Genomic DNA, 19,018 nt, shown 5'->3' with positions numbered 1-19,018 from the left:
ATTAATGAGTTATGAAGAAATGTAGGCAAGCTGAAGAGTATTTCTATCATTACAGTCTTACTTATACAAAGATTATTTTTCTATCATTTGAAATGAACACTAAACTTATAACATATATATATATATATATATATGCGAACTGAGTTATTTTGCTCTAAAAACGAACTCTTTTTTTCATTTTTAACTTTGGTCATATATTCCTGATATTTAATTAACATAATAACCAAGCAGTGATTTCCATTATTTCTCTGATCACAAATGCAACCAGGAAATTATATATATATATATATATATATATATATATATATATATATATATATATATATACACACACATATCTGTATATGTATATATAAATATGTGTGTATATAAACACACATATATACATATTATACTAAATACATATATAGTTATTATACTGCATACATATATGACATAATATATAAAATAACAGCTATATATGTATATAGTATACTATAATGAATACTATATACATATATGGTATAGTATATGGAATAATAATGAGATATATATGTCTATATATAGTATTTTATATATATATATATATATATATATATATCACCCAGATCATTCAAAGAATAACCAAGCAGTGATTGCCATCATTAATCTCCGATCAAAAACGCAACCAAGAGATGGGAGCATAATGTATTAATTTTTTAAAACAATTGTTAAATATTCAGAAGTAAAAATAAAACGTAAAAAGGAAGCAGAAAAGCATAATATGTTTTTATTTCAGTGTTAATATATTTCAATGCCATGGCCTTTTGTTGGCGTCATAGATGAAGACCAAATGGAAAATGAAAGTGAATATAGTTTCACAGATGTGTTAGATAATATGCTTAAGTGTATTTGATGGATAACTCTTCGGTTTGAGTGTATATCAGATGGATTGCTTTCCACTTAAATTGTGTAAATACATACGACAAATCCTTGGCACCTTAATTTTTTTCAACTCTTCTTCTTTTTACAATAAGACTTCTTTTAAGGGATATAGTATAGATTTAATGAGGCCAACAATGGAGCAATAATATAGCATCATTGACTTTTCTGAGCTATTTGCCAGTACCCATGATATGCAATTTCAAGATATGCAATTTCAAGAAGGAATTGCTGCTACTTTTACTATAATTCATAATTTTGAATGTTTGTAAAGTGCCTAGAGCTCCCCAGAGAAAAATCACTCCATAATGATGGTGATTACTTTGAGGCTTCTGTATTTAAAGTTGTGTAACAATTAGTACTTGAAGTCTTAATCAAGTGCAAAGTTTGAATAATATTCTTCCCCAAGTGATTTTTCCCCTATAATTTGTATCCTGGGTTTGCCTGAGTTTTCTTGGAATTCCCTTCATCTCCCTAATGTCCTGCCTTTCCAACACAAAATAATTTATCTAAAAGATGAAGGAACCAAACGACAGTATTATGAGGAAAACCAAGTTTTGACCCTAAATGCAATGTTTATGCAAATAGTTTCACATAATAAGGTGTTCAGCTATGTGTCACACATAAAAGGTCTGTAGTCCAAATCCCTCCCCATAGAAGCAGTACTCCACTTTTTGATGTTCATTTTTGCTTTTAGAAAATGGGTTTCAGTTTGCATTTGTGAGCTACCAGGTAAAGGAACGAAAAGTTCTTTGCGTGAAAAAAATAGTATTTTAAAGATGTATGAAAACTTAGTGTTGTAAGTGATTTTCTCCTTTTTTATTCATTTTTATTGCTTTCCAAGTAAAAACTCCATAGACTCAGAAGCCAAAGGGCCTTTTGAAAAATGCCACTTTTAGGTTTCAGCCAACAGCCACAGCTGAACCGACAAGGGAGGGTTCTAACAAGACAGTTGCTAGCTGCCGGCTACAGTTCCCACTTTTGTTTCCTATGGAAACTAACATGGGGCAAATTGAAAGAGTGATTATTTTAAGGCTCCACTGTCTTTCCTGATCCAGTGTCTACAGTATTTTCATAGAAAATGGGAGCAGGAAAGGCAGGGGGAGATGTCAGACCTTGTCAGTTTCAGCTGTGGTTGTTGGCAGAGAACTGAAAGTCCTATTTTTCAAACAGGCTACAGAAATCTGTGCCATTTTTTTTACTTTTAAAATGAAAATGCAAGTTGAACATCTACCTCACCTTTACCTGTTCCTTCTTTTACTTCTTTGTGCATTGTGATGTGCCAAGAGGAAAACTGGCAAAATTCTTCCGTGATGGTGAAGAGCTGCCCTGTCCAAACTTATACCAATAAATCATCCCAGCACTGTGGGTTCTCTTTAACTGATTCTCTATACCTGTGTATATATCACTGAATTTATTGGTGATAATAATCGTTTTAATTATTCAGAGGATGACAATCCCACTGGTGGATTATCTAGGTCTTTTTCACCATTACACTCTCCACTTCGCCCTCCTATTGCCTGCTATTGAAATATTTTGTCATTCATTAGTACCGTCATCAAAAGAGAGTGAAGGGGGCAGCTAGGTGGTGCAGTGAGCAGAGCACCAGCCCTGGAGTCAGGAGGACCTGAGTTCAAATCCGACCTCAGACACTTGACACATGTACTAGCTGTGTGACTTTGGGCAAGTCACTTAACCCCAATTGCCCTGCCCGAAAAAAAAAGAGAGAGAGTGAAGGAGAAATAAGAAGAAACTTAAATCTCCTGTTATGGATAGGACAATGAAAGCATTCATTGGTTAGAATGTAGGAACTAGTGGTTTGAATAAAAGGCTTTATAATATGTGTATGGATTACATTTATCCTATTTATACTCCATTTCTACTTCTGCAAACATACTTTTAATTGGTACATTTACTATATTTTAATCCTGTATTTTTTACTTTCATATTCAGCTATTTTTGAAACCCCATTCATTCTCAACATATTTTCTATCGCTATATAATAGTTTAGGCAATGCTGCATTATTAATGGGAATTTTGTTTTTAGGGTGTTAGAATGTATCTTTCTGCACTTGGGATGGCTTCCTTAGAGGGTGCTATGCTACTCATTTCTTCAAGATGAATCCAGTGACTCATAAGCAAGCTTCTTTGCAAAAGAAAAAAGTCTAAAACTCTATTAAGAAAATTGCTGTTATTTTTTAAGCATACTGATTTGGGGGAGGAAGGAAGGTCACATGTCTGGGAATTATAAAAAGAACTCTTGGTGCAATTTCAGTTCAGGGAATGTCATCCTGCTATACATTTCCTACCTGCAAAAAGAAGCTTAGGTGTTCCCTTTAAACATTTTAACTACTTCTCTCAGTACTCTTTGAGATTTTGTCTTGCCAAGTCACTCAAAAGTTTTCTTATTCCTCTGGATGTAATGTAACCAAAATTTTCATCCTAAATTTCAAGCTTAGATCAGTTGATAATGAAAAATTTAGTATATTCACATATAGCCCCACCTTATCTCATTAGATTTTTAAAAGGTTGAATATCAGATTAGAAGGAAATTGAGGGAGTTGTAGTATTGGTAGGGAAATGAATGTAGAGAAATTATTTATGGTGTGTATAAAGAAAGGAAAAAATCAAATCTCAGATTTCCATTTTCTAAGGATAATGCTATATTTTAAGGGAAAAGTAAGAGACATACAGCTACAATAATAGACTATCATAAAATGCCATTTGCCAAATAGTGTACTATTGATAAACAAAGGAAACACAATTTTTTAAATCACAGTGGGAAACAAATGCTGTAATACACATGTGGAAAAACTAAAGTTAGTATGATAACATTGCTTCAACAAACACTGTCAGTTGGGAATACTCCAGATTCACAAAGACAAAAAATAGAAAAGTTTCTGCCTTCAGAGAGCTCGCATTCTACTGGAGGCAAAAATTATTGAGTTATGATATTTGAAATGATGAGGATACCACAAAATTCAATGTGTATTTAATATGTTAAAGAAAAAAGTCAATTTGTTAAATAAAAATTAAATATTTGAATGGTGTTGGTCATTTAAATTTCTAAAAATGTGAACAGATAACCATGGTGGATGAAAAACAAACTAAAATCCAAGTAAGCATATAGAGTTCACTGTTGTAATAAAAACTCAGAACAAAATTAATCTAACATATTTGATGATAGGTATAATTATTATTGTATTGAAGTGTAATTAGGCATAAGTGATTGAATGAATAAAGCATTTATTGAGTAGTTACTATGTGGAAAGCACTGCTATAAGTGCTGCAGATATATTCAAATAGAAAAGTAAGACAGTTCTTCCTCTCAAGAAACTCACGTTCTAATGAGGAGATGCTACATAGGGAATGTTTTAGACGCTAGTCAGATGGAAAAGTCCCGTGGTCCTTAGGATGAAGTAGCAAAGCAGATGTTAACACCCCTTCTTTGATGTCATTTCCATTGATAAAATCATATCACTCTTTGATAAAGAATGTCACCATTTGACAGTACCAAGGACTTTGGTGACAATAACTTTCTTTTTTAAGTCTTCAATAGCTATGGACTGTAGCACCTACAGGAGAAATTACCAGGATATATCTTTACAAGAATTTCTTCCCAGGATGATAGCACCAGAAACTTGAATGTGTTACTATTCTAAAAGAATTTGGTTTCAAGGTCCCAGTCTTTCTCCATGAGGTTTCCAGGGGAAATGGTGGTCAAGGTGGTAGTAGTGTTGTTGGTTTGACTTGCTTGACATGTGCTTCCTTCTCTCTCTCCCTTGGGGGTGCCTCGCTGTTTCAGCTCAGCTGGTTTGTCTGCTATGCTAGCTTGCCAGTAGTTAGTTGGCAACTGGTAGGTATAGATGGCCCCTTCTCCACAAGAATTGCTTGCCTTAATGATAGTTGTGAAGGCTGGCCTAGAAGCAAGACCAGTGGTTTTGAGGGGGTGCTGCCACTTCCAGGGCTCTTGTGTTCATCTGCTTCTTGGTGGCAGTTGGTCAGCCATTGTTGTTGGTAGTAATGAAGAAGGTAGTTTACTTCTCTACAGTAATTTCTTCTCTAAATAATGGCTACAGGGGCTAGACTTAATATCTTATGCTTTGAAGGACATTATTATTCCCAAGGCACTTGGGCTCAGGATCCTAGGCTCTTCATCAGGGTTTGAGATGAGATGGTGGCCAAGGTGATCATGGATATTTGACTTACCTAGTGCATGCTGCCTCCCATCTTTCCCTCAGGGTCCCACACTTCATAAATTAATAAATAGAAGTAGTTCATATAAACATTCATAATTAATATTTCTTTTATACAGCAAAACTACATTTTTAGTTTTCTTTTTTCACTTCGTTCTATCTGCAGGGTCTATAATCAGCATGAACATCAATATTTTTTCTGAAACTATGTAGCACTTAATCATTTAATTCCACAGATATATATTAAGTACTTATTTACATTCTATTAAGTACTTGTACTATATATAAGAGATTGTGATAGACACAGGGAAAATACAAAATGCAAATGCACCTACACACATTCCTGGTTCTTATTCTACCAGAGACAATATTCTTTCACTACTAACTCAGCCATCCCCATGACCCAAGGCTGAGTTTCCCTATGCTCTATTGGTAAGCTCCCATTCTTCACATAAACCACCCCCTAGCAATCTTTGTAGTTCTAATTCCTGTTTCCCACTCTACTGAATCTCCTCTGTGCTGGAGAATTTACAGCAGCATAAATTCTGAGCCACAAGGTTGTGGATTTCCTGCCTAGAGGATTGTCATTGTGTGAGGAGTGAGGAGGGAAGAGGCAGGCAAAGTTACTGGTATAAAGTACAGAAGATTCAATGAGAATGAATAACGGCTCATCTAAATCCCCAAGTCTTGTTGATGAGGTGGGGGTTAAAGTTAGGAGAACCAAAAAAAGGAAGGATGGGAGCTAGTCTAGGCAATTTATTATGATTAAAACAAGTTCACATTTGGAACCAGGCTTTAGTGTGGTATGGTATCACGGATAAGGGGAAGACTCTCCTACTCCAAAACATCTCCTGACCAGGCTGATATTGACTGAAATTGCTGCAGCAGAAAATAAAGCCTTTCATTCTAGATAAAAATGCTTTAAAATGTGAAAGGATGAAAGAGCCAACACTTTGCTGTGAATAAATTTCCAACCAAAGTGTAAACAATATCACACACTTTTCCTGTTTTGATAGGTAAAGGGAGGAAGTTAGACATCAGAAAAGCACTGGTTACCTGAGGGGCAGGGAGAGGTCATCCAGAGGGAAAAGGAAGAGAACCAAGAAGCTGGAGACTGCAAATACAGACTGGCATTGTTCATCTTCATCTGTGTATGGATAAATAGAAGCTATGTGTGTGATTGTGTTTGGTGTCCTGCCAGACTGTACAGACTTTAGCAGGAACTAATTATTTGTCTTTTTAGTAATCCTGCATTGTATTTTTGTGTCTTAATTAATAAAGGAGACAAAGAACGTTTCTACATTTTGCCATCTATAAAATCAATAATTTGCCATAAGAATTAAATTTTAAAAATCACTTCTATGTAATAGAAGTGATTTTTAAAATTTAATTCTTATGGCAAATTATTGATTTCCTCTTATCGTCAAAAATGAAACAATCTCTCTGTCTTTTCTTCTACATTTTGAAGTATGACAACTAACTTCATCTTTTACTGAGAGACTGAGACAGAGACAGAGACAGAGAGAGAGAGAGAGAAAGAGAGAGAGAGAGAAGTGATTAGATTGTAGTATCAAAGATCTTAACTTTTCTGTGAACTGATCCAGCCATTCTGGAGAGCAATTTGGAACTATGCCCAAAGGGCTATAAAATGTGCATACCCTTTGACCCAGCAATACAACTTCTAGGGCTATATCCCAAAGAGATCAGACAAGTGGGAAAGGGACCAACATGTACAAAAATATTTATAATAGCTGTTTTTTTTGTGGTGGCAAAGAATTGGAAATCAAGGGGATGGTCATCAAGTGGGTAATGGCTAAACAAATTGTGGTATATGAATGTAATGGAATACTGTTGTGCTAGAAGAAATGAGGGGCAGACAGACTTCATTAAAACCTGGAATGACTTGTATGAACTGAAGCTGAATGAGGGGAGCAGAATCAGGAGATCAATATACACGATTGCAAACACACGGTATCTGTAAGAACCAACTTTGATAGACTTGACTCCTCTCATCAATGCAAGGTTCAAAGACAGCCCCAAAAGACTCATGATAGAAAAAGCTATGCACATCCAGATAAAGAATTATGGAATCTGAATGCAGATGGAGGCAAACTATTTGTTCTCTTTTTTTCCTTCTTTTCTGGTTTTGTTTCTCTTTTCTCATGATTCATTCCATTGGTTATAATTCTTCTTTACAACTGGACTATTATGTAAATAAGTTCAATGTGAAGGTAAATATAGAACCTACACTGGATTACATGCTGTCTTGGGGTGGAGTAGTGAGAGGGAGATAAAACTTGGAACCCAAAAACCTGTGGAACAGAATATTGTAAACTAAAAATAAAAAATTTATTAAAAATATTTAACTTTTCAAGTATCAATTTATCATTTAAGAAGAATTTGTTTAAAAGAAAAAATGCACATTTCATGAATAATTTTCAGAAATATTCACCCTCCAATGTATCTCTTCTGTCCACAATATTTACATTAATATTGCTCATTCTACATTGACCCTCTCCTATTGAAATCCTGGTGTCCATTATATATTGATTACTATGATAATTTCCTTCCTCTCTGAGTTCAGTGCCTGGTTCACAGTGTCTCTCATCACTACAAACTCCTGCCATCATACTAGGATACTTTAACATTTATTCTTTTTTGTTTTGTTTTCTTTTCTTTTGAGATGTTTTATTTTTAGTTTACAATACTTGGTTCTATATAATTTTGAGTTCCAGATTTTCTTCCCCCCCTCCTCTCCTCCCTCTCCAAGATGGCATGGAATCCGATATGTCTTCTATGTATAACTTCTCATTGACCTTATTTACACACTAGTCAAGTTGTGAAGAAGAATTATGACCAATGGAATGAATCATGAGAGAGAAGAAACAGAACAAAAAAAAACCCCAAAAACAAAAACAAAAGAGAAAAAAACAAAGGAAAAAAAAAGACTGAGCATAAAGTGTGCTTCAATCTGCATTCAGACTCCATAGTTCTTTCTCTGGATGTAGATAGCATTCTCCATCGTGAGTCCTTTGGAGTTGTCTTTGCACCTTGCGTTGCTGAGAAGAGCGAAGTCTGTCAGGGTTGGTCCTCACGGAATCCATATATCTGTGGTTGTGTATAATGTTCTCCTGGTTCTGATCTGCTCACTCAGCATTATATCATGTAGGTTTTTCCAGGTTGTTCTGAAGTCCGTATCATCCCCATTTCTTATAGCACAATGGTATTCCATTACCTTCGTATACCACAACTTGTTCAGCCATTCCCCAAATGATGAACATCTCCTTGATTTACAATTCTTTGCTACTACAAAAAGAGCCGCTGTAAATATTTTTGTACATATGGGTCCTTTTCCCACTTGTGTGATCTCTTTGGGATACAATCCTAGAAGTGGTATTGCTGGGTCAAAGGGTGTGGACATTTTTATAGCCCTTTGGGCACAGTTCCAAATTGCTCTCCAGAATGGCTGGATCAGTTCACAACTCCACCAGCAATGCAACAATCTTTAACATTTATTCTTCCTCAAATACCCTAACCTCCCAATTTCTCAATCTACTCATTTCTCATGACTTAATTCCTCTTCACCTCTGTTACAACAAAGATGATGGCACTCTTGATGTTCCTGTCTGCAACAAGAATTCTACTTCATGAACTTTAAAATTCTTCTAAATGATCATAACTTATCATTCAAGGCAGCTAGGTGGCACAGTGACTGGAATGCCAGACCTGGAATCAGGAAAAATCATCTTGTTGTGTGCAAATCTGGCCTTAGACGCTTGCTTACTATCTGCATGACCCTGGCCAAGGCACTTGACCCTGTTTGCCTCAATTTCCTCATCCGTAAAATGAGCTGGAGAAAAAAAAAGCAAATTACTACAGTATCTTTGCCACGAAAACCCAAATAGGGTCGCAAAGAGTTAGACATGACTGAACATGAGTGAACAACAATAAAACTTATTATTCTACTCTTCCTTCTCCCTTATGACTTATAACTCTCTTCTTCACCCTTACCATGACTTCTAATCTCTTCACCCACCCATTTTTTCCCAGTCCACCATTCTTCCACTGGCTGTACTCTCCTCACTTTTCTATATTGATGCCTTGATGTACCAGTTCAATTTTACCCTATTCTCTATACTCAAAGTCCCTGTCCTTTACCCCCTTACCTATCACCAATCATACCTTGCTAAACCTTAACCTTGGATTATCACTGTCCAGTGATTTTTCACTCTTATTCAAGAAAGTCAGGAGAACTGAGTTGCTTGAGCAACTGCGAGGTTAGAGTAAGGAAGTATATACATACATACATACATACATATATATATTTTAAATTCCCAGTATGAGGGCAAAGGTTGTAATGGGAAAGTCTGTGAGCCAGGCACTGAATTCATTAAGGAAGAAAAGAGAATGTCTTGGTAGTCAATGGAGCTGGAGGAAATCACAGAACTATGCTGTCTGGAACTACCACAAGTTTGTGTTACTTACTCTCAACTGAACACTCACTGTAGCCATCAGTCCTTTTATATTTTCCTAAACAATTGGCTATCCAATTCACCATTATCTTCTAAAGTTTCTCATCTTTCCTCAAGCCCCTTATAGCCTACCCTTAACTGTACAGGTGAGGATCTTGCCTCATACTTCTCTGAAAAAAAAATCTAAACCATTCACTGACAGCTCCCACTTCTCCTCTCCTCCTTATCTCACACCATTCAGATATGTTCCCTCTTTGTTTCCTATTTAAATTTTCCTCTCAGGAAGAGGTGGCCTTTCTTGCCAAGGCAAACCCCTCAACATGCACCCTTGATTCTATTCCCTCCCATATTCTCCAATATATCTCCCCCTTTGTTGCCCCCACTCTCTAATCTTCAGTCACAAATTCTACATGTCCAAAACAGAAGTTACTAGCTTTCCTCTAAAATCCTTCCCTCTTCCTAACTCCCCAATTGCTGGCAAGAGTGCCCTCATGCTCCCATTCACCTAATTCACAACCTCAATATAATCTTTGAATCCTCACTTGAACTCATCCCATACAACCAATCAGGCATCTCTCATAGTGTTCCCTTTATCCCTGCCCACACAGTCATGCCCTCATTCCTGCCCTATTGCTGTAGCCTTCTAATTGGCCTCCCTGCCCAAGACTCTATCCACTCCAATCTGTGCTTCCCTCAGTCGGCAAAATCATTTCCCTAAGGTAGGTAGGGATTGTGGTTTGGCCTTCATTCTCCAAGAGAACTGTGACATCAGGGAGATGATGACATGACTTGCAGTTGACTTTGATTTGAGTGAGGAAGCGCTCTGCAAGATCACCAGCCTCACTTTCTCCTCCGGATCCAGTGGCCGGATATTCACCAGGATGACTGGAGATGGCCCAGGATGCAATGGGAGACCTTGTCCTTTTTAAGCTAAGGTCTTTTCAAGTTCTCACTTTGAGTGAGGCAATGCCCCTTCAACGAATAGTCCTCTTTAAGAAGTGAGTCAAGTGATGGCCCCTTTAATTAAAAAAAAAAAACTTCAAAGTGGGAGGGGAAGTCCTCAGGGTTGCTGGGCAAAATAGAAACAGTTACTATTTAGTTTCACTCTGACCCAGGAGGGCCCAAAAAATAACCATGAGATCCAGAGAGAATTAATTGGGTTTAAGGCTCAGTCTTTGAGAAGGAAATCTAGCCAGTAAACCACAAGTTAACTTGATAGTTTTTGGCCATCCAAATTCACCTTCCTTTGGGCAGGACACCCTCAAGGAAAGAGAATAGGAGAAGGGAGGGGAGGGGAGGGGAGGGGAGGGGAGGGGAGAAGAGGAGAGGAAGAGCTGAGTTGCCCAACTGGAACTGGCCAGCTGGGTCCTCATTCAGGTAGCATGGACTACTCACTACTCAGGGAGATGATGACATGACTTGAAATTGACTTTCATTTGAGTGAGGGAGGGCTGTGAAATTTCCCTAAAGTGCAGGTCTGACCAAGCCACTTTGACTCCCCCCGCCCCCCACCGTCCGCTCTTCACACACTCATTGAACTTCAGCTATCTATTACCTCCAGAATTAAATATAAAATCTTCTGCTTGGCTTTTAAATTCCTTCACAACCTGGCTCATTCCTACATTTTCAGTCTTTTTATACTTCAAAATTCAACTAAAATCCTACCTTAAACAAGAAATGTTTCCCATACCTCCCCAATCCGGTGCCTTCTCTGCTTCCTCAAATTATCTTGCATATATTTATCCTGTTATATGATGGTATTTCTCAGTAGAACATAAACTTCTTAAAGATCGGAAATGTTATTCCTTTTTATCTTTGTCCCTACCACCTAGAACAGTACCTTTTTCATAATAAACACTTAATAATGGTTTGTTTAATGAAATTCTATTGAATTTAGGATAAAGTTCTGGGTGAAATTGCAAAGAAAGTAATAGATATATTTGCTCCTAAGAGTTTACAATTAAATGGTTCGTTTCCAGTCAATAAGAACAAACTACTACAAATTAAGATTCATAATTGGAGGAATATAAACATAATAACTTTTGTTGTTTTGAATTTTTCCATTTATAAATCATTTTTGTCACAATAACCCAATGATGAGACAGATATTATCATCTACCTATCTGGTAATATTGTTAAGAGGAAAGTAGTTGATCAACTTTAAAATTGTATATAAATATGAGCTATCATTATCCTCATTTTACAAATTAGACAATCAGGGTTCAGAAAATCTGTTGCTTGCCTAAAGTCACTTATCTAGTAGCTGGCAAGCTACTCAAACTCAGGTCTTCTGATTTTCAGTTGAGTCCATTTTCTGTCAGAGCCATAACTAGAAACTGCTAAATAGGGCTTTGCCCACGGGTGCCAACAACCATTCTTCCTCTGCACAGCGACGATTTTCCCCAAATCAGCTTTGTATTTAACTGACCTGTTCTGCAGGCTAGGACAAGGATATTTATGCCACCCTGTATCATGCCACCCATCACTATGATAGCTTTCTTGCAGTGCCACCTTCTCCCCCAGCACCTACAAGGGTGAGACTCAAACGTCTCCCTTCCCAATACATCTTCATCTCCAGCCAGACTGTCTCCTCAGCCACCACCCTCCAGCCCCACTCCCACTAGATGTCTTCTCTCTCTCTCTCTCTCTCTCTCTCTCTCTCTCTCTCTGTCTCTCTCTCTCTTTAGATGGAATATTTCTAATTACAGTTTTGCTTTCCTTTATACCACACTCACTTGTGGTGAATAATTTTGAGTGCCAAGAAGATAAGAAGAGCATTATGACCATTATGACAGGCTTACAATGAATGACTCATTTAAATGTCTAATACTCGGTAGCTTCCTATTTAGCATTTCATCAGTTATTTAAAGAGCCAATTGTCGTAGAATTACTTGGGAAAAATAAGAATACCCTGTTAAATGTAAGTATTATATTTCCTTTTTGTACTACCAACAACTAACCTGTAAATACCCATTAAAAAAGTAATGACCATCCCTTAAAGTATTTTCCAAGTAATATCAATTACATTTCTTGCATCTGACTCCTTGTCACACAGCTTAGTTCAGGCCATCATCACCTCCCATATAGATTACTGTACCAGCCTCCTAATTGGTCTTACTGCTTCACGTCTCTCAGCCCTTATGTCCATTCTACATATAAGTTTCCAAATAAGTTTCCTTAGCCACAAACCTGACCATGTAACTTTCTTCCACTCAATCAACCCCAGTAATTTCCTATTGCCTCCAGGATAAAACATAAATTTCTTTGTTTAGCTTTTAGCACTTTATACAACCAGGACCCAATCTCTCTTCCTAATTTCATTGGATATTACTATGCTCCACATTCTGCATTCCAATCAAATTGGCCTTCTCTCTGTTATACACTTCTAATATGTCATTTTCCATTTCTACACATTAGCACTGGCCATCCCCCATGCCTTAAATGAACTCCTTCTTACCTATGCTTAATAGGGTCTCTCTCTCTCTCTCTCTCTCTTTCTCTCTCTCTCTCTCCTCCTCCTCCTCCTCCTCTTCCTTCTCCTCTTCCTCCTCCTTCTCCTCCTCTTTCTACAGTGAAGCTCAAGCACCAATCATCTGCATGAAACATTACCTCCTCTCCCCAACTGCAATTGCCCTCCCTCCTAAATTACTTTGTATTTAACTCTTTTTATGTACACATGTACTATATGTATTTATTAACTTTTTACCATGTATTTATCATCTCCTCCATTAGAATGTAAGCTCATAGCAAGTAGGGGTTGTTTTATTCTCAGACTGGTATGTCAGCACCTCGGCATGGTGCCTGGTACTGCTTCATAAATATTTGTTGATAGGTATACATATGAAAACAACCATAAATACTATTAGATTACCATATTCAATAGAGAATTCTTAGTTCATTTTAAATCACAATGTGATTTAATGTATAGGTATGTGAATGCGTGTTATATTTTGCAGGTTTTCATTCATTAGATTTGGAATATTTTTGATGACGTTACAATTAGTTGATGTAGTATTTTTTCTGTTTCTTTTTTCCATTCTTCTAAAGAAGACACATTTTTATTCTCTCAAAATTTCACTGATGTGGATTTTGTGTATTACATAGAAGTTTAGAAGTATATCCCAAGCATGACTACTTTGCTTAAATCTCTGTCAACATACCTGTTAAAAGCTATTCTAAGAAGGTTTATCATTTTGATATTTTTGTTCACGTAAAGTTAAATGTGACGTATGGTATTTTTCCTGAGGTATAAAATGTCTATTTTATAAGAGTGACTAAAACAGGTGCAGTCATTCCTAAGTTAAAGATCAGTCATGTGCACATATACATGCATGCAGAAAAAATTTAATATGTCTTAGTACTCTTTGTGGCATTTGAAAAAGATTTTATTCTTTTGGGAAACAGCAGACTAGGTACAATGGCAAATGCCTTTCCATGGTGAATGGAAATGTGAATTATCCAAACAGAGTGGGGCCTGGGCTGTTTCAGCATAGAGGAATCAACAATTCAATCAGTAAGCGTTTATTCCATGTGCCTGCTATCTTCTAGGCATGGAATAGGTGGAGCACATGCAAAGACAAAATCAAACAATACCACCCTCAAACAACTATATTCTTTTGCATGAAAATGATGTGTATACTTTGAGATTCCAGAGTAAGGCAGAAATAAAGTTGGCCTGAAGAATTCGGATTAAAAAGACTACATCTGTCTTAAATATTTGAATAAATGAGACGAAAGTATATGTTGGATTCAATTCTCTGGACATAATTCTTTTATTTGGAGCTTCATTTTTCTATTCATTGATAAAAGTTTGTTAGATGAGTAGAAGGGTTTGTGTTTCTTACAGGGACAATTAATAGTGACATTTGCCCAAAAAGCAAGTGGTCTCTTGCTACTAGATGACAAGGGGAAAGCACCAGAGTATTACTTTTCGATATACCAACTTACTAGGAAAAATCAATAGTGTGGGGATACCACAAAGATAGAATAATAGAAACACAAATTTAGAAATGTCCTCAGAAGTCATTTAATTCAGCCTCTACAAAAATAGAATTCCTCCATACAATGCCCTCGACAGATGTTCACTCACCCAGTCTTTGCTTGAAGACATCCAGTAATTGAAAGGTTGCTATTTCCCCCTTCCAACCCCAGGAAAATCCATTCCATTTTTATAGGTCTATTAGGAAGTTTCTCTTTCTATTGAGCTGAAACCTGCCCCACCACAACTTGGACTTTCTTTGAGGAAGAATTTCTTTCTCCTTTATCCGTTAACCATAATGTTCTGCATACAGTAAATTCTTAAGAAATGTTTGTTGGTTGTAATTGATTGCTCCTCTGGGGTTAAGCAGAGCATCTAATTATTCTTCTATATGACAGGCTCTCATACCTGTTTCACCTAAATTTTCCCTTCTTTGAGTTAAGCATTCCCCTTGCCCTCCTTGTCTTCATATTAATGTGACCTCCAATCCTCCTTATGATACCAGTCACATGTGTGTGTGTGTGTGTGTGTGTGTGTGTGTGTGTGTGTGTGTGTAACACATTCTCTGACTTCACCCTTGTGGAAGAGATGAAGAGATTAGGATCTAGATGATGGTACATTTGGAAATATTTTAATAACCGAAAAATTTATGATTCATTAAAAATTACTGACTTAATTAACTCATTAATCATTGTTGACTTAGATCAAGATCTCTAATAACATGTCATGGAGGACCTGAGTTCATATCCTAGGTCTACCACTTACTACTGTGTGATTTTGAACCGGTGACATTGTTATTCTGGGCATCAAGTTGATCGCCTATAAAAGGAAGAAGTTGGATTGGATGAACATCAAGTTCATTTCTCACTCTAAGGATAAGGATGAATGATACACATAGAAGAGACTGGATACAAAACAAAAAGCTCTATTTTTTATAAAAGGAGGGAAAATATCGAGAACTTGGGGGAAAAAGAAGATCAATTAATCAGTTTCATCTCATTAAAATAGTGAACAAGGCTGTCTTCTGACAATGCATGGACAATTCAGGGGACCAGGAAATCTGAGTTTGATAGAAAGTAAGAAAGTAAATAGTTTTGATTATTTACTTTTCCCAAGGCCTAGAATAACTGAAGAGTGCTCTCAGAGTAAGGTGAGGACATGATCTTTCCAGAACAATTAAGAATTTCCTGGTGGTCTGGAGGAGAAAGGAGGAGAGGGAGAAGCACATCACTGGGCACCCAGATGTCAGTCATCATGAGAATTTGCTTAGTGAGGAGTCTTCCATCCTTGATTAGGCAAGCCTAAGAGTATGTCATCTTTTTGAGTACAGTAAAACAGTTGGTTTCGATAACTATAATGACCTAATCCACTGCATTTATTTTCCTATCTGTAAAGTGAGGGTCATTCTTGCACCACTTACTTCCCAAGGCTATGTGATTTCTAAATCTGAAAGTATCTTAGAATATGTTATGATTGTCACATACAAATAAATGAGTGGTCACACAATACAAATGAGAGAACACCAAATCTAAATTGGTTAGCTTTTGTAAAAATCTCACTGATATTCATGAGCATACACAATTTTATAGTCCTCTCTTTTACTCATTTAGACATATGCCAATGTAGAACAGAGGAAAGGAGAAAGAAAGTACCTGGGTACTGAAGACGGTTTCCAAGAAACACCATAATTATCACTTTTTACCAAACTAGCGACAATACCATCTCCAAAAAATGATAGGTGCTTCCAGACCTTTGCCGACATGCTTCCACAATTTAAAAAAATCATCAGTTTAATCATTATTTTTGTCAGAATAGTTCTTAAAATAGTTCTCCTACCATACTTGTAACTTGCTCATTGATAAAATAGGAGTAGCAACAAGAATAACTAGTGATGTTTCAAGCATCAAAAAGCTCCATATGTATAGATGAAATAATCTGTAATCTTAAAGTACTATATCAATGTTGCTGTTGCAATTACCGATACTTTTTCATGAGTTTTTAAGGTATAATTTTGGGTGATTTTACTTTGCAAAACAGGCGTATATGATAAGGGAAGGAGCACTAGGCTTGTAATTGGGAAAGACTTTGGCTCCAGTCCTCCTTCCAAAATTTAAGTCTTAAAATACTAATGGTCAAATTACTTAATTTTTCTGGGCCTCAGTTTTCTTATTAAAAATGTGATTAATAATATCAACATTAGCTACATGACCAAATTGTTGTAAAGATCCAACATTTTATGGAAAATATCCAATCCTACCATATCTCCATTCCTCTTTAGGCTCCATTCCTGACTCTCTGGTCTTGGTCTATCATGCCTTCCCCACTCCCAACTTAGTCTTTTCTTCTCCTTTTCAGCTTCTTTTTATGTGTTGTCTTCCTCTTAGAATGTAAGATCCTCGGAAGCAGGGACTGTTTTTCTGTTCATATTTGTATACCCAATGCTTGGCACTGTGGTTGATACATGATAAATACTTAATAAATGCTCTTTGACTTGACTTTATCAAATGAAATAACATGTGTAATTCACTTTATAAACTATAATGCATTATGTAAATGCTAGCTGATCTTATTATGAAAATATTCAGTGATTTCAATCATGTCCAACTCTACATGACCCCATTTGGGGTTTTCTTGAAAAAGATACTGGAGTGGTTTGCCATTTTTTCTCCAGCTCATTTTACATATGAGGAAACTGAGGCAAAGTTAAGAGACTTGCCCAGAGCACACAGCTAGTAAGTGATTGAGACCAGATTTGAATTCATTTAAATGAGTCTTCCTGACTCTAGGCCAATCACTCCATCCACTGTGCCACCTAGCTTCCCCGTTCTGAATTTGGAATTTTTTTAAGGGGAAGGGAAGGAGTAGAAAAATCAAAGAAGATCAAAGAGGAGTTCCTGAATAAAGAGGATAATAATGGTGAACAGATACCTAAAATATTATCACTAACCTCACTTATCCTGAATGGTTTAGGTTACCAACTACTTTTGCTAGAAAGAACAAATGACAAAACATTGTCAGGGACTTTAGTATATCCGTATACAGATGCAACTTCCTGGGACGTCCTTATTGTCAGTAGAAATTCATCCCAATCTCATATACCCTCTACATATTTTGCCCAGCATAATAAGAATTGATATTTAGAATGATTACCCTGAGGCCCTGCAAGGTCTTGAATTGTCAAAGAAAAATCCAATTATATTCAGTGTCTTGGACTTACTAAGGCAAGAAAGTAGACTAATACAGTTTATAAAAATTTTTAACATCTAGCATTGAAGCAAAAAGTTTTCTATTTAACCCTCTGTTAACCAAAAAATAGAATTAACCCAAGTTCTAAATATTTTAGTTAATTACAGTTAGATGACAAGCAATTAGGTTCAATAGTAGATCATTAATAATTCATATTTTGCTGATAAAATCTTATAGTGTTCAACCAAAATTCAATATGCTAAGGCAGCCTAAGCACAAATTTGAGGCAAAAGGAAAGTAAGTACCTAAAATATAAGCGTTTGGTGCTTTTATTAAAAATAACACAAAAGTACATTTACCCCAAACCATCAGTGAACTATTAAATTAGATATGGTTGAACCACACATCAAAGTAAGTGAATGCTAGAATTCTGTGTCCCAGGATCAGTTCTTCCTGCTATGCTTTTATTTGTAATTAGTTTCTGGTATAATCTTAGGTGTTTCAATTCGATTCTGGTATGCCTTTGAAAAAATAAATTGGTGAAATTGCACTAAAGCATGAACTGTGGATTTGGCATTCTGGAAGACCCTATGGTAATATCTAGGCCAGACAATAGTTCTTAGAATTCTTCTTGGAGGGGGCAAATGGAATGTATACTTTAAAATAATAGACTAAGTGGAATATCATATTAGTAGAACTCTTTCAACCTGCTACATGCAATCAGAGGAGTTATGTATTACTTTTCTGAGCCTTTGGAATGAGCATGTCCTTAGAATGAATCCAAACAAGGGACAAAAAGCCTTTTGTTTCAAGGCTCCGCAAATGCGGAATCAGTCACCAGTTGATTTAAGAACAATTGGAAGCTTTTCCTGTTTTAAGACAGAGCTGAAACAATACCTCATGATGACTAGAAGTTGTTGTAATTGTTTTAATTAATGTTATTCTTGTGTTATCTCAGTTTATTGTTTATTTATATGCATTTGCTTATCACAGGTCATGCTTGAAAATGGGCTTTCAGCTCAATTTACATATCTAGTTAACAAATAAATCAATGTATGTATGTATATTTTTCAGCCACACTTGTTTATATCAGATGGCTCTGCCATATGTATTCTACATACATTTCATGCCCACATGTTTATATCACATGGTTAATCCATCTGAGATTGATTTCAACTTGACTTTTAAGTCTTCTGCAGGACTAACAGAGCAAAGATACATCTCAAAATGCAAGTTAAAATTATTACTTAGCCATAAAGGAACAAAAAATAACCCTAATATTTTAA

The sequence above is a fragment of the Trichosurus vulpecula genome, chromosome 4 (genome assembly GCF_011100635.1).
Source record: "Trichosurus vulpecula isolate mTriVul1 chromosome 4, mTriVul1.pri, whole genome shotgun sequence".
Lineage (NCBI taxonomy): Eukaryota > Metazoa > Chordata > Mammalia > Diprotodontia > Phalangeridae > Trichosurus > Trichosurus vulpecula.
The sequence above is the reverse complement of the archived record's forward strand: the minus strand, read 5'-3'. Positions refer to the sequence as shown.